We start from the raw sequence: 7,978 nt of genomic DNA, 5'->3' as shown, positions 1-7,978 counted from the left end.
GAAGATGCGGAAAGGTCAGGGAATGACCACCGCATATCCCAGAGAAATATGGCCTTAGTTGCTAATGCTCCTAAAAACCACACAAACAACAACAATCCTTTGTAACCACATCATTTTTAGCTCACTTTCCTGCTTACATTTTTCAATTTATTTTTAACCTTACTTTGTGATTTGCTGACGAGGACTGCGTTTGGCCCGCGATCTAATTTCAGAAGCAAAAAACATTAAATACGACGAATAATTATTATATTCCCAAAAAATATATATTATTAAACAATTTAACGCTGATTTACTGATAATACATAGTGGCGTAACTAGGGTGAGGCACGTGCCCTGTGCGCCAAATTTGGAGGGCGCCATTTTTATGGTAAAAAAAATGCAACCAGGGGCGCCTTTTTTTTTTTTTTTTTTTTTTTTGCACTGGGCGCCATCAACTCCAGATACGCCACTAATAAAATAATACAACTAATACTTTTAATCCGAAAATATAAATCACGTTAATTCACGAATTTCATTACATTACTGCCAGTACCTCTAATTAAAAACAACCCTTCGTTTAAAAAGCCAAATTACAGTTTATTCGAACTTTCCTGCTTTATACCTTCAATTTTGTTACCTTTGAAGTTCGAAACAGTTAGTTTATTCTTTCCGTTTTTATTTAGTTTCCAGAGAAAAACACTCTCCAGGAAATATATTCAGTAAGTTATCCCAAAACATGTAAGAGCTCTTATTTTTAACCCACTCGACTTCGATTTTCTTAATTTCACTTTCTTAGTGCAGACAAGCTATTTTTACACGATGATTGTCAATGTCTAGTTGAACTTGGCACTAAAACTTGAAGGAAAAATATTTACTGCCACGTCCTCTACCTCCCGTCCAAAATTCTGCTTACACGTAATCTTCATTTACTCACACCACTTTGCTGTTATGTAGCAAAAAGGATTACGTTATTTATCAGTGAGAGTGAACCGTGATGACAACTATAGACAAGTGAAGAAAGAAAAAAGAATAAAAAAAAAGATGGTCACTTATATCATTGCCAATACTGCAGCTCCCTCTGTGAGATGAAGTTAAGAACGCCCATTTCCGGGCCCGGGAAAGCGAAGTCAGGAAGGAAGTTCATACGAATAGACCGCGTTTCTCCAGCGTATTTGTAGTAAAGTGGAGTGCCGATTGAGATCCTCAGGTAAGTGAATGAGTATCGTTTAATCTTTATATTCTTTAAAAAAAATTATCGAAAATATAACTTTTTCTGGTAATCAGAAGTGAGTTACAGCTAATAAAACCTTTAATCGTTATATTTATTTTCATAAATATTACATTTAATATATTCGCACAAACACCCGTGATCAAACCCAGAAATGAAATTTTCTTGTAAAGAACTGACAGTCATACCTCTCGGTATCAGCAGTGGAGAAACTACCACACTCCAGGTCTGCCACAGTGAGGGGGGGGGGAAGGAATCCGAAAAGTAAGAAGGCCCGATTTTTGATTGATGGATAAATCTTTTAGATAATATTGGAGGAGATAGACTTAACTTTATACTTTCGCCACTGTGTATAAAGTTGGTTTTATCTTCTCTCTCTCTCTCTCATTTTTTTACTCTGCTATTCGCATTTATATTCATCATCTGTGCTTTCATTTATTCAAAGTAAACTTCTCCCGGTGGTCACGTTACACACGTGCCGTGGTTCATATTTTTACAGGAAGCGCACTTTTATTACAAGCCGAAGGCAGGATGACATTTGACCTATATTCTTCAAATCACATTTAACTTCCTTAAACTCTCGCCAAGCTCTTCTACAGAAGACCTTACTCTTATCGACGAAGTGAAAATAGCACTTGGCTGAAATAACTTTAAACTTGCTAATCAAGAACCATAACCTCAACATCACACTATCCAACCCCATCACCTTTTTGTACGGCCCCTGACGTAACCACCAGGAAGATACAGAACTTCATTCAAATATGCTCATGGAGTATAATGGTTGCTGCCCCTGAATATAAACGGAAATTATTATTATTAGTTTTTTTATCTTAAATACACTTATTATTGACTGCAGCAACTATTTATCTGTTAACTGCTGTTCATCTAAAATATAAAGAAATTATCCTTAACTGGCAAAGTACGTCGAAACCAGTAGTGCTTGTTTTTCTGATATTTATTAACATCCCCCCCCCCCAACATGTTTTACTTGGGCATTAAGGTTGAATTTTCACTTTATATAGTAACAGAGAATAAACAATTTCCTGTATTATTCACATGTAACCTTTGTATATATTAATTTGTAGAATATATTTGCATAAAAGTCATAATTTGGATAATAATAATATACGATTCTGGGGATTCCAGGTTTTTTTCTTTATCAAAATTACAATCATACGCATACTTAAAGTAATCAAAATTGCTTCGCAACACATTAGAAACGATTTCGAATTAAATTTTTCGCTAGGTATATATATCAATTTGGCATAAAGTTAACTTTGCATATTTTTCATCGAGTTAAGAAAAGTTTTACACAGGAGTAACCAAGCACCTGCATCTCCTGACATATGCAAATTATCTGGAAGAAACATTAAGAACTTTTGTCCTCTCGTAATAATTATTCATCTACATGAGGCTTTTATATAGCTTATCGTAGTAAATTAGTATTCAAATTACTGTTTATGAAAGCACAGTCTGCCTTATAGTTTTTTGTGATGTAGCATAATTAGACAGTTAATTGAAAGTTAATTACTTAACCAGTAATTGAAAGAAGTTGTCAACTACATTACACTAATTACATCGTTGCTTAATGCATTAATGTAATATTTCACAAAAGGTTATGAAAAAAACACTTTAGGCATTGGAATAATTTGGCTTCTAACATCCAATCATTTAATATAAAATATTATGTAGGCCTAACGAGCAAAATTATGTAATTAAAAATAAGAAAACGATTAAGTTATTTAGAAAACTTCTGTAAAAAAAAATTCAAGGATGGGATCTGGAAATCTTACTTTATATTTCCCTTTCGTTTTGACCCTACGCTAAAAACAACCTGCTTACAAGCGACTAATGTCTCACATCTTCGTTTCTTCAATTTTCAAAGGTAGCTTATAAGTAGACTATGAAATTCTTATATCCTTTAAGAGCTTCTTGGAAAATAGTACGAACGGATAATCATAAAATAAGACATAAGAAAGGTAGATGACCTCCATTTTACAATAATATTAATAAAACTAAGAGTACCACTAGAGGCCGCTAAGCTTCGTAGCTAAAAAATATTGATATTTATTTAAAAAAAAAAAAAAAAAAAAACAGTAGGAGCCCAAAATAGAATAAAAACTAAAAGTATAACTATTTTATCACTTTCGCAATTTAATCGAAACAGGCTAAATAAATGGCTAGTAAAACTACTGGCTAAGGCGATTAAATGATGTTGTTCACAAAGATCCAATATAAAAAATTTACTCACAAAACCGATATATTGGCAATAGTTGTGTAGATTTAACTAAAATTTAAGTTTTGCATTATGTTTTAATTAAATAAATGACAATACGAAAGTATAGTATTGATGCTTGAAAAATATAGTGACAAAAAATTAACCTAGACTTTGCAAACTTTCTGCGATTGTGCGTAATTTAAGAATAACAAACAGTTAGTTGATAAAGGGATGCAGTCACAGAACTGTTACACTTCCGGTTTATGGTACGCAACCTTCTGATAAACGCCTCGGTAAGTGATGGCTCTTTTAGAGTAAAAAGACGTTACTAGGCCATCGTAAGAGTGTAACTAAAATATGCTTTTGCAGATGTCCTGAAATAAACAAAAAGGTGTGGGTTCCTTTGGAGGGTGGAGGGAAGGAATTGGTCAATAATAATCCTGCTAACCGAAAGAAATGAATATTATGCATGTTGGATGCTGGTGTTAAATGCAGGCTTCCGTATTTTGAAGAACTAAAAGGACTCCTACTTCCGCCAAAAGCTGACTAACTTCAGTGTAGGAGGGGGGAGGTAATGTTCTACAAGTATTTAATGCGGTCGACGAATCCTTTCATTCGGCTGACTATTTCGTTCCTAAATCACGAAAACACTGTTAAAATTAATTACTATTGCAGCTTCTAAACAAGCTGACTTCCTCCAATCGTAGCAATTTCGTTCTACAAGTATAAAATTGGGGGTAAAAAATAATAATTATAGAATAAAAAGGTTATAGCAAAAAACTGAAGATTTAAAGCAAGTTGCTAATTCAGTATTAACACAATAAAATAGTTATGTTCTTCTCGTAGATCAGAATCAGCCCTCTCAGGCAGTTTTAATTTGAAAGCAAATTTATGGCTTTTATTAACTCTGTTTGTTCATATAAAAAAAATAATAAAATAAAAGGATATCGTGGGCGATAATGAATTTCCAGTGACGTCCTAGCTCCATATACATTAGTCAAAGGATTATGAAAACGGAATACGAAGCTTACAGTATGATCTAAAGGTCGCAGTGTACATGCATGGCAGAAATATTTCATAACAAAAAATTGCCAAGTGAGCATTTTATAAAGATGGGTTAAAATTCAGTGCATGCATTTCATTTCATTAAAAAGAGATACCCGGATTACAAATGAGTGTCGAAACCAAACATTAAATTTAATATATGCTGTTTATATGTACAGTTGAACCATGTAGCTCATGATAATTTTAAAACTTGTAAAGAAGATTGTGTTAATTATTGTTGCCTTTCTGATTTAATAATGGAAGACTATCTATCCAAGGGGCCAAAGTGAACCAACGGTTGTCGGAACTGCCTTGAACTGTTCGAAAATAGGATTTTGTTGCAAAGACTGTGATTTCTGTCCTTGGTGAAATAGAGAATCATAAACATAGTCCGAAATGTCAGTTGGTTCTTGCCTTCGATCTTTAATGATTCCAGGTTATTGAGAAGTAAATTATATATACTGAAATCCACCAATCCGAACAGTCAAAGTTTGGAAATAAAGTCGAACGATCACGTCTAACGTTTTCTTGATAAATTTAAAAGGAAGTGTCCTAATGATCCCACCTGAATTGAATCGTTGTCAATCTGTGAGTCCCAGGGGGAAAAAAGATAATAGTTTCCCTGATTTGTAGAGTTAATACATTATAAAACAGAATTTACTCTCGTTCAGAGTAAAATTTAGCTCTTGATGCAAGGATTCTAAAACTATCGATTGGGATCCTCCCCTGGTGGGTCGCAAATGTTTTTCTTCAATTTTGCCTCCGGTTTTATATGATTGCTTTGTTTATATCTGCAACAGTTTTATTTTATAAAGTTTAAAGCTATATCATTGTTTTATTTGATATGTAGATTAAATTTTAATTAAAAGTAAGTGGCATATTAATTTCTTGTCAAACTCTAACCCAAATGAGATTATTAGTTTTATTTATGGGGAAGAGGTTGCAGAAATTCATTTATCATTGTAGGGGTTGCGGTGTTGTAAATTTTGAGAAACTCCTGTCTTAATGTATCATTTTAACAAACATATTTTGCCATTTATTTCGAATGCGTGGTTCTGAAACTGTAGAGGTGGTGTATTACAAAATATATCTTATTCAAAGAGGGTAAAAAAGAAAGAAAAAAGTGTTTCCACACATATAAAGCAGAGCCGCACACCATACACTTAAAAACTGCGTTGTCACTGCAGCTACATGTGGCGTTCGTGCATATATTTTCGGTCCTGCATTTTTCATGGCAGCGTTAGGATTGGATTCGAACACAGAGCGTGCGTGGTACAGTGTTTAGTACTGTATTATTGGAAAAACAAATTGCTTGTTAGAGAAAGCACTGGTCCTCAGCCATTTTGTCTTCTTGCAAGAAGTGTACATATTCAACTAAGATCAAAAGGTAAATGAGAAGAAGCAAAGAGAAATTATCCTTTTCAACCAGTTTACTTCTGATGTAAATTTCTGTGAGATATTTCAATAAAATGGTAGTGTAAAGATTCAGTTCATAGCTTGACAAAAGGAAAGGATAATTCATATGTTGAAACTTGAAAGGGGAAGACACATATGATTCTTATTTCGCTTTATTTTCATTGTGTTTTAAGAATGGGACGTTGCATATTTGCATTTTGACCTGTCGGTTGGCTTCTGTCGACATAAAATTTACCTTTTATTTTGTCATTTTCAGTTTGTTTAAGATGATTTCTGGTTATGGAGTTAACTAAATTTCAGTCTTTTTTTTTTTTCTGTTCTGCCTGTCTCGATCAATCACATAAGGGTATCCATGGTTCTTTTACTGTTATCAAGCTCTGACAGAAATGCGGGTGTTTTGGAAATGGAATTCCAGTAGTGCCGATCCCCCTTGAAGTGGTCACTGCTGTTTCCCTAAACTTTTTTTGTTTTTCTTCTTTAAGTGGGTGTCTGTATTCAGCCGTTGGATTTAGTAGTGTTTGTGGGGGTTTCTAGCTTGTTTGCGATAGCAGTTAAAGCTATTCTTTATGCAAGAGACTGTCTCTGTGCTTGCTTTAGTGAGTGTTGGTCTTGTATTATTAATTTAATTTTCTTTCATTTGGTCATTTGAATTTCGATTTTTTGGGGATTAAACTGGCAGTTAGCGCCTCTTTAGCGTTACTTGTTGCAGTTTGTAACAATTCTTTTGATGTGTTATAATAGCGTTTAATTTTTGTAACCCATCATTTGATCACACCAAGTCTAATTTTTCATTTTAATTACTATCAGTATTTTATATCACTGAAACAGTGGCTAAGGTAGCACCATTAATTTGGTGCACGCTTTTATACAAGTAAAATACCTATATTTAGTTCACATGGTCTTTTTGAATACAGAGATGAACTAATGCTTAAAAAACACACAGAACACCCTAAAGTAGGATTATTGATAAGTGCTAAAAATGGTCACATGCGATAAAAAGTTCTTAGAGAGAGACTTCCTATATGAAACGCCGCTGGTTTCATCGTTTCTTGCCAGGCAGTGGCCTCTTTTTCCCGCACGTGACAGCCGTTCCCGCCCAGAATTTGCTAGCAGATTATTACTTTTTTCTTTTATGGTGGAATATCCGCGGGGGTGATCTGCCATGCGATATCAACTTGGTCGTTTGCCTTTTTTATCTCCGTTTTTTTAGTCCCTTGATACCACGCTAATGTACTAAAGTCATTTGTCGGCATCATTTTCAATTTCTTATCTGTAAAAACCTCCATAAAACATTGAGTTATGTAAGCTATAAATTTTCACTATTAAATCATCTACTTCTATAGTTTCCTTTCTTTTTTGTTGTTGACAATCCTTGTTTTGCTGTCGAGAATGGTCTATTTATAATTTTTATTTTAAGACTTCTGTCTAAAGATATCGGTTTCAGATAGATAAAGAGGCTTTCATTTTCTGTATATTAGTTTATATATTAAACTATCTTGATTAAAGAAAGAACAAAAACTTTAGTTCTTTGGAGGATTAACATTGAGAAAAACAACAGGTATATTCAAGCAGGAGATGGACAGTTCCGCTACCTTGGAAATATATAGGCTTTTATAAAAAATACTGCATAAATTACTGTATATTATTATTAGTAGTAGTCATATGGTGCAAGGAAGCCTGAGGCTTATGCTGCACCAGGCAAAAATAAAAAAAAAATTCTGAATTACCCTGAGAGAGAGAGAGAGAGAGAGAGAGAGAGAGAAGTAGAAGGGAATCACCAAGAAAGAAAAGAATGATGATATACAGCTCAGGACCCTGTGTGTGCCAAGCCCATATTCACCAGATGTGAGCCCCTGGGGGTATATAAGAATACAGTTAGAACAAAGAGCTGCATATTTCCAGCTAATATGTACTATAGCTGGCGAAGATGTACACTCGATGACAAAACGATTAAACAGTAATAAGAAGATAGTTTAGTCTAACCAGCAACTAAAACGAAAGATACGGAAGAGTTTTCGCAGATCGTTGAATAAACAGATGAAATTTTAACTAGCATTAGATGTCATTAATAGTTTCATTCAATGTATTTCGCC

At 33.9% G+C, this 7,978-nt stretch overlaps 1 protein-coding gene across 1 annotated transcript in view; it reads left to right on the top strand.

Annotated features, from left to right (window-relative positions):
• The first annotated feature begins 1,074 nt into the window (after positions 1-1,074).
• LOC150088767 (calcium-activated chloride channel regulator 1-like) overlaps positions 1,075-7,978 on the top strand; it is a 58,294-nt gene continuing 51,390 nt past the window's right edge. Inside the window, exon 1 of the mRNA XM_090369636.1 lies at positions 1,075-1,186. The gene's annotated coding sequence lies outside the window, so the exon portion shown is untranslated. The remainder of the gene's footprint in view (positions 1,187-7,978) is intronic.

This window comes from Mastigoproctus giganteus, chromosome 3 (genome assembly GCF_048544385.1).
Source record: "Mastigoproctus giganteus isolate SK-2022 chromosome 3, ASM4854438v1, whole genome shotgun sequence".
NCBI classification, from domain to species: Eukaryota; Metazoa; Arthropoda; class Arachnida; order Uropygi; family Thelyphonidae; genus Mastigoproctus; species Mastigoproctus giganteus.
Note: the sequence above shows the minus strand (reverse complement) of the source record. Positions and strands in the feature narration are given on the sequence as shown.